An 8,626-nucleotide genomic window follows, 5' to 3' on the forward strand; every position below is an offset into this window, starting at 1 on the left:
CAGCCAGAAGATGGATTGACACAGTGGCTGCAACCATGGGCGCACACATACCACTTGTGAGGACGGTGTAGTGTTCTGTTTTTCGTAGGGTTGCTATGCATCTGAACTACTGGGCGGCACCTAACACCAATCGTATCCACAAATTTAAAAAAAATTATGTACATGAGAACTAAAATCGTCTATTCTCACACTGCGAACCCAAACCACACTTAACTAGCTACAGAACTAGAACTTCTGTAGCCCACTGTCTCCATGAAAATTTCCTCGCTTCTCCAGGAATCCCCTTCCCAACCTTTGGTTGTTCACTGTAGGAACTTCTCCCAAAGACACAGGATCTCTTCCATGTAAATCCTCGGCAGTTTGCACCCTAAAATTCTTCGGCCCACCCCCAAAGCCTCCTATTACGGTTGTCACGACTCTTGTACTTTTGTATAGCGATCCTTACCCAATCCCAATCAAGCCCCCTCATTGGAAGACCTGCCATAAACCAAACATTCACCTCAATAAATTCTGGTCTTTTTCTCCCTTTCCACAAGGTGGCGCTCTTAGCTTTTCCTATCAGCAGGCTTGGTAAAGCAGAAGGGCAGTGAAAAAGAGGAAGGCCCCCTGATAGATGGACTGACACAGGGGCTGCTGGAACGACGGGCTGAGGCATAGGAACAGTTATGAGGCTGGCACAGGACCTGGCAGCGCTGCGTTCCGTAGTGCATAGGGTCACTGTGGGTCAGAACGGACTTGATGGTACCTACCAACAGCAAGGTCAACAGTATGTTGATGATATTCTCCAAGTCAGCCTTTGACAGTTTGAGAAGTCTCAAGGCGAGCCTCACTTTCGAGGCTTTAATGCCCTCAAGTTGTAAAGAGCATGCTCTTCTGAGGTTCTGTGAGCCCCTTCTACGGACTTTCTGACCCCGTAGCAGGGTAAGTAGGTTCACATTAAATGGAAGTTCCTTTGCTGAGCTCCCAGAGACTAAGAGTAACAAGAGTCCTTCAGCACATGCATCTCCCCTTCTAAGAAGCTGTGCCTACAGCACATAACGGAGGGGGCAGGGGGTCCCCACATTATACTTGGAGACAGACCTATGAGGTGGCCCTTGCACCACCCACGGACCTTGTGTAAGACCCCAACCATTAAAAACCCTATGGAGCGCAGTGCTACACTGAAACATGGGTGTGTGTGTCAGAGGTGGGGGTGCTCCCTCAGGCTTCAGAACTGACTTCCAGCAGTGGATTTGGGTGGGTATTTGGCAGAAGGGAGAGGGGATTGGTTTGGGGTTTTGATTTTATGAGAGCTCCCGAAAACTAGACTTTAAAAAGAATGGATTTCCCCCCCATAAAATTATGAACGCTCCCCTGGTCTATTTGCTTAACCACAAATACTCGTTGAGAACCAGCTATGTTGTGGGCAGTGCTCTAGGAACTGGGAATGTACCAGAGGAAAACGCCTGCCGAGTTGACATTATATGCTAGTGGACAGAGGCAGCAAAAAACAAGATTGAAATCTGGTAACTATGTAACCAAAAGGAACCTGGTGGCAAAGTGGGTATGCACTGGGCTACTAACCACATGGTCAACAGTTCAAAACCAACAGCAGTTCCTTGGGAGGGATAGTCTTGGAAATAGTTACAGTCCTGGAAACCCACAGGGGGCGTTCTATCCTGTCCTATAGGGTCACGATGAGCCAGACCAACTGGAGGGTAGACAGGTGAGGTGAGATGGAACCGAAATCCAAACTCACTCCCCTCGAGTCAATTCTGACTCACACAGAGGAGAACTGGCCCTGGGGATTTCTGAGATAGTGACTATTTATGGGGATAGAAAGCCTCGTGTTCCTCCCGAGGACATTTGAGGAAATTCTTGAACATGGAGAGGGATCAAGGCACAGAGATATCGGAAGAAACAGAGAGCCCTGCCAGCACAGCTGGTGTGGTGGGAGCGGCTCTAGCGTTTGCGCCAGGACAATCAAGTAACTGTACTTGGCTGGCGTGATACACAACAAAATGATAAGATTTAGGGAATGACCTTTGGTGGAGCCAACGAAAGCCGACTTGAGGAATTTCAAGGCCAGAAGAACTGATATTTGGTATTTAACTCAGGGTGGGCCCCAAGAAAGGGGGAAAGACCTCTTTTAACCCCTCTGCTAGAGAGAGCACACTTCGTTCCTTAGGTTTGGCTCAGTATGTGGCCGGCACATCTAGAATCTTAAATGCACACCCATAGCCTTCCATTGCAAGCACAGAGCCTACTTTATTCAACCAAACCTTACTCAGGACCCTTTAAATTGTTCCCAGGATTTCACGGTTACCCAAAAAACCTGCAAGGATAAACATCTTAGTTTATACCAGCGGTTCTCAACCTTCCTAAAGCCGCAACCCTTTCATACAGTTCCTCATGTTGTGGTGACCCCCAACCAAAAATTCATTTTCGTTGCTACTTCAGAACTGTCATTTTGCTATTGTTATGAATCATAATGTAAATATCTGATACGCAGGATGGATTTTATTTTTTTGTAAAGGTAGGGTGTTTAATTTATTAGACTCGGGGAGAACTGCATGTTCTATGGGAAAACCCTATGCTGATGTTCCCTGTGGCTCCAAATTCACCTTCCACCAATTGTTCTTTGAGTACCGTCTTCCATGGTCATCGTGGAGGTGGATATTGGGGAGTGTGTCCTTATGAAGCGTTTATCAACAAATAGAATTAATATGCATCACACATTGCAAGGAAAATTTGGAACATTTTGTGTTATGACAAACAGAAACTTTGCATGGATTTCAAAAATATTTGCAACAAAATGAATCCATACTAACGTATAGCCTTTCTGAGGAGGCTCTAGCTTGAGGTATTAAGAAGGCTGAGACATGGGTTCGAAAAGAACCCTTTTCAGAACAACATGCACTTTGCTAAAATTGAAACGAGAAGAGAATTTATGGTGAAGTTTAAGTGGAGGATTGGTGAACTGACTGATGCTTTATGAAAACTCTGTGGGAACAATGCCCCCCAAAATCAGCAGTGTAAAACTGGATAACTTGTTTTAAGGGGGGACAAGGGATAGCACAATGCTTAAGACGTAGCCTGCACCTACAGACCCTTTATAGTAATATGAAAGAAAACAATTAGTCTTGCTCATGTCCTAATTAAAGCAAAACAAAAACAAACAAACAAACTAAATCACTGCCATCAAACAGATTCTGACGCAGGCTACGCTGATCCTATAGGACAGCTTGGGATTGCTGAGACTGTTGCTCCTTACAGGAGTAGAAAGTCCACTTTCTCCCACAGATGAGTTGATGGCTTCAACTGTTGACTTTACAGATTGGGCATGGTATAGCATGGGTAACAATCTTCATGCCCCGTATGTGGGTATATCTGCATGTGGACAGACCCACCTGGAGACAGATAGAGGAGCGGTGTCTTGGTTCCTAAGATGATCTATAGTATATGTTTTCTGATGGTCTTAGGTGACCCCTGTGGAAGGGTTGTGCTACCCCAGAGGGGTCACGACCCACAGGTTGAGAACTGCTGGTTTATACAGAAGTTCAACCCTTTCCCACTTCCTATCTTAGCATCAAATGAAGGAAGTCAAACTGCCCCATGCAAGGGTCTTTTTTACTTCGGCCTTCTAGAAAGAGTGCATCGATGCACAATCCTCCCAGCAGTGTGGGAGAGAGACTGTTTGCCCACCTCTTGGTCAACCTTTATATTTTTAATAGCTTATCCCAGAAAACTGGATCTTCAAATAAATATGAGGAGAAGATGGTTCCAAGCTCTGAGAGGGAACTTACTGAAACAGATCACTTTCCCTCTTGTTTAGCAACAGAAAAGAGACTCAGGTCATCTACTATGTAGATATTAGATCATGCCCAGGCACTTGGACTCTGTGGATAATAACAAGCTATGGATAATCTTGAGAAGAATTGAAATTCCAGAACACTACATTATGCTCATGCAGAACTTGAACATGGATCAAGAGGCAGTGGTGTGAACAGAACAAGAGAATACTGCATGGTTTAAATTCAGGAAAGGTGTCAAATAGGTTTGTATCCTCTCGCCGTAGTTATTCGATCTGTTTGCTGAGCAAATCACGAGAGAACCTGGAATATATGAAGAAGAACGTGGCATCAGGATTGGAGGAAGGCTTACTAACAACCTGTAATATGTAGATGACACAATCTTGCTTGCTGAGAGGGAAGACCACTTAAAGCACTTGCTGATGAGGATCAAGGATCGCAGCCTTCAGTATGGATTATAACTCAATGCAAGGAAGACCCAAATCCTCAAAATGTATACTAAGTAGAGGAATTCTTGGGTCATAGAGCTTTTCTATTCCCAGTTGTTTCAGGAAACCTCATATTGCTTCTCAGTTGACATTACCACCAGCACTGTATGAAGCGTCCAGTCTCTCTGCACCCTCACCAGCAGTTTTTGTTTGCCGTTTGCTTTTTTTAAGTTACTCATTGGGCTGCTAACCACAAGGTCAGCAGTTCGGAACTATCAACTGCTCTGTGAGAGAAAGATGAGGCTTCAGACTTCATAAGCCTCAGAAACTGGCAATCGCGGTTCAACCCTGTCCTATAGGGTCGCCGTGAGTCAGAATCGACTGGGTGGCAGTGAGTTTGGTGTGGAATTTATTAATTGATGGAGTGAGGTGATAGCTTATGTGTGTTTTGTTTTGTTTCTCATCTCTTAAATGGCTAATGATCACAAACATCTCTTCATCTGTTTGTTGGTGGCCGAAATCTCTTCTTTGGTCTGTTCGTGTCCTCTGCCCATTTTGAAATGGGATTATTTGTCTTTTTCATGTTGAGGTGTTGACGTTTTATATAGATTTTATAGATTAGTCCCTTGTCCAATATGTCATTGCCAAAACCTTTTTTTCCCCAGTCTGTAGGTTGTCTTCTTGTTCTTTTAGTGAACCCTTTCAATGCACTTAAGTTTCTCGTTTTAGGAGCCTCTAGTCATCTAGTGTGTCTTCTGTTATTTTGTGGGGTTTCCATTTAGCTTTATAATGCGTTTATGGCTGTATAAGGGCCCCTCAGTTCGTCTCCATTTTCTTATTGATAATCTTTATGGTTCTAGGCTTTATATTTCGATCTTTGATCCATTTTGGGTTCTTTTCTGTATATGAAGTGAGGTATGGGTTCTGTTTCAGTCTTCTGCCAACAGAAATCCGGTTTTGCCAGCACCATATGTTAAACAAGTCAATCGCTTGAGCATTTAATGTTTCTTTGTCAAAGATCAGTCGGCTATAGGTGGATGATTTATTTCTGGGTTCTCAATTCTTTCCCATTGGTCTATGTATCTATCTATCGTTTTACCACTGTGGATGTGTAATAGGTTTGATCGGGGTTATCTAGATTTGCGTGTATATGAAGCATTTGTAAAGACCATGAATTGATTCAGATGCACCTTAGTCCTCAAAGTGACATCTTTGCTTTTAAACAAAATTAAACCAAAGAAGTCTTTTGCGACAGATTTGCCCAATGCAATACATTGCTTGATTTCTTGACCATGAGTCAGAATCAACTCGACAGCAGTGAGTTGGTTTGGTTTGCTTTCGCTTTCATGGGCATTAATTGTGGATCCCACCCAGCCAAAATGAAATCCTTGACAAGCTCTATCTTTTTTCCCTTTCTCGTGATGCTGCTGATTGATCCAGTTGTGAGGATACTTGTTTTCTTTATGCTGAGGTGTACTCCATCCTGAAGGCTGTAGTCTTTGATCTTCATCAATAGATGGTTCCTGTCTTTTTTGCTTTCAACAAACAAGATGTGTCATCTGAATATGGAAAGTTATTGATGACCCTTCCTCCCCTCCTGACGCTGCATATAGTCTAGCCTTTCAGATGACTTGCTCAGCATACAGATTGAATAAGTGTGGTCAAAAGACACAATCTTCCTCATTTTAAACCAATCGTTGCCTCCCTTGTTCTGTTCGAAGGACTGCCTCTCCTGGTTCATGTACAGGTTCCAAATGAACACAATTAAACATTCTGGAATTCCTGTTCTTCAGGATTACCTGGATTATAAACGAGTCTTCTACCTTTGTTACACCGTCTTCTCGTAACGCTGGGAAGCCTCTGTGTCACTCTGATATCAACTTCCCTTGCCCCTAGCTCGGTCTATTGCTAGGAGGAAAGTGTTGGATGAGGGAGGCGGGGGGAAGGCTTGGCTGGTCTGAAAGCATAGGGGTGTGTCTGACACATACTAGAAGGAGAAATTATGAGCTGAGGCACATAAACCACGAGTCAGGGGAGTCAGTCAACCTTCTTATCTAAGGAACCCACCTCAGCATTCGGTGTCATTGTTCACTGCCCATTTCAGCCCCCAAATCATGGCAACCTCCCACGCACCAGAATGAGAAACGGCCCATAGGGTGGTCATTGGCTGGTTTGGAGAGGTAGATTGCCAGGGCTCTTTTCCTCCATCTTAGTGTGGACTCTTGTTCAATATAACAAGACACGTACCATGCCTGATGGCGACTGCATAAGAGGTATAGTGACTGAAAATCAAGCTAAATCTTCTGCACAGAAAGGAAGGATTCTGCCACTAGCCAGTCAATTCTTTCAGTAATTGTTCCCTTATGGTCCCATTATCATCATTATCAAATTCACTGGTTTTTCTGAATCCTTTCATGTACCTGTCAGTATTTAAGCTTATGATTGCTCCTGGAGCCAGTCTGCCACATCCTTAGAGTAGCACCAAATAAACACTGTCTCCATAGCATGGACAAGGAACCCTGCTGGTACTATGAGTTAGTCATTGGGTTGCTAACCTCAAGGTTGGTGGTTCAAACCACTAGTGGTTCAAACCACTTTGGAGAAAGATGAGGCTGTCTGCTCCCATTCAGATTTATAATTTTAGAAAGCTTATATAAGGTCATTAAGAATCAGAATTGACTCAACGTAGTGGGTTTGGATTTGGTTTGGTACATATCATGGGCTGCCTTTAATTGTTTCCGTTCTTCCTCTGAAGTAGATTCCTACATTGAAGCACAGTAATCAGAGCTACTATTTCATTTTTAAAAAATAATTTTATTGGGGACAGGTCTTATCACAATCCATGCAAACATCCATTGTGTCCAGCACATTTGTACATATGTTGACATCATCATTTTCAAAGTATTTTCTTTCTACTTGAATCCTTGGTATCATCTCATTTCTCCCCTCCCCGACCCTCCCTCACTCATGAACCATTGATAATTTATCAATTTTTTTCATGTCTTAGACCGACCACTGTCTCCCTTCACCCACTTTTCTGTTGTGTCAGGAAGGTGAGCATCACAGAATGCCAGATTGTTAGAACAAAGTGTTCTTGCATTGAGGAAGTACTTGAGTAAACCCAGGGACAAGGGAACAATGAGTGATCTAAAATTGATGGCAAGGAAGGCATAGGATGCCTGGTGGAGCTTGATCAAGGGCAATGTAGCCGAGAGGAATTACTAAAACCCGAGTGAAGGTGGAACATGATGGTGGGACAAGAGGAAAGTAAAAGGAAATACAGGAAAGAACTAGGAGGCAAGGGACATTTATAGAGGTCTAAATACAGGCAGGAATGTATGCAAATATATAATGTAAATATATAATGATAGGGAAATCTATCTATGTACATATATTTATATGTTAAATATTAATGTAGAGCGGACATTGAGCCTCTACTGGGAACATTCCTTCTTGGGGAACTAAGACATCCAGTTGCTTACCATGATTGTAATTGTGGATTGCTATTGTTTTTTAACAATAGTCTTAATACATACCATACAATTCAATCATTTAATCATGCTAAGAAGAACTGTGCAATCATTACCACAATCAATTTCAGAACAGTTTTTTCTCATATTCATTGTTTTTAGCGTCCCATTTCCCCCCCCATCCTCCAGCACTATGCCCCTACAGTTATTGTCTCTATCTATCCTGAATTTCATATACAGAAAATCATGCAAAACACAAACAGAAAGCAAACAAACAAAACAAAACCCTACAACAATGACTAGACTAGACATAGAAAAACATCACCATCATTTCTTCCATTTGCCTTAAGTACTCCATGATTAAGCATGTGTTTCAGGCTTTGATTTCTCTTGCCTTTTTAATGACCTCTCCCTTTTTTCCAGTATGATATTCTTGATGTCATCCCACAGCTCATCAGTCTTTTGTTATTAGTGTTCAATATGGAAAAATCTTTTCTAGAGATTTTCTTGAGTTTCAGGTGGGGTATACTCAAGGTCATATACTTGGATTTGTTTTAGTTTTGCTTTGGTTCCTGTGAACTTGTTTTAATTTTCTTCAGCTTTAACTGTTCCACATTCAGTCTCTGGCCTCATTTCAGTTGCTGATACTGAAGTTCTCCTTTGTCTCTTCCCACAGATGTAGTCTATGGCATTGCTGTGCAGTCCTTCTGGAGAAGGTCATGTGCATGGTTGTCATTTATGGCATTGAAAAGAGATATTTGTGGTACATAAACTAGCAGTTGGACAGAAAAATACTTTATATATGCCATCACTCCTATGCTAACTTTCACGTATATAAATTAATGTGAACTAAAAGAAAGCTGATATTTTACATGCACACAAAAAGAAGTCATTGGTCTTGAAAAATTTGGTCTTAAGATCTCCAGTGCCATTTCTA

The sequence above is a fragment of the Echinops telfairi genome, unplaced genomic scaffold (assembly GCF_000313985.2).
Source record: "Echinops telfairi isolate 266 unplaced genomic scaffold, ASM31398v2 ScPeMD7_7427;HRSCAF=8465, whole genome shotgun sequence".
In the NCBI taxonomy this organism is placed as follows: domain Eukaryota; kingdom Metazoa; phylum Chordata; class Mammalia; order Afrosoricida; family Tenrecidae; genus Echinops; species Echinops telfairi.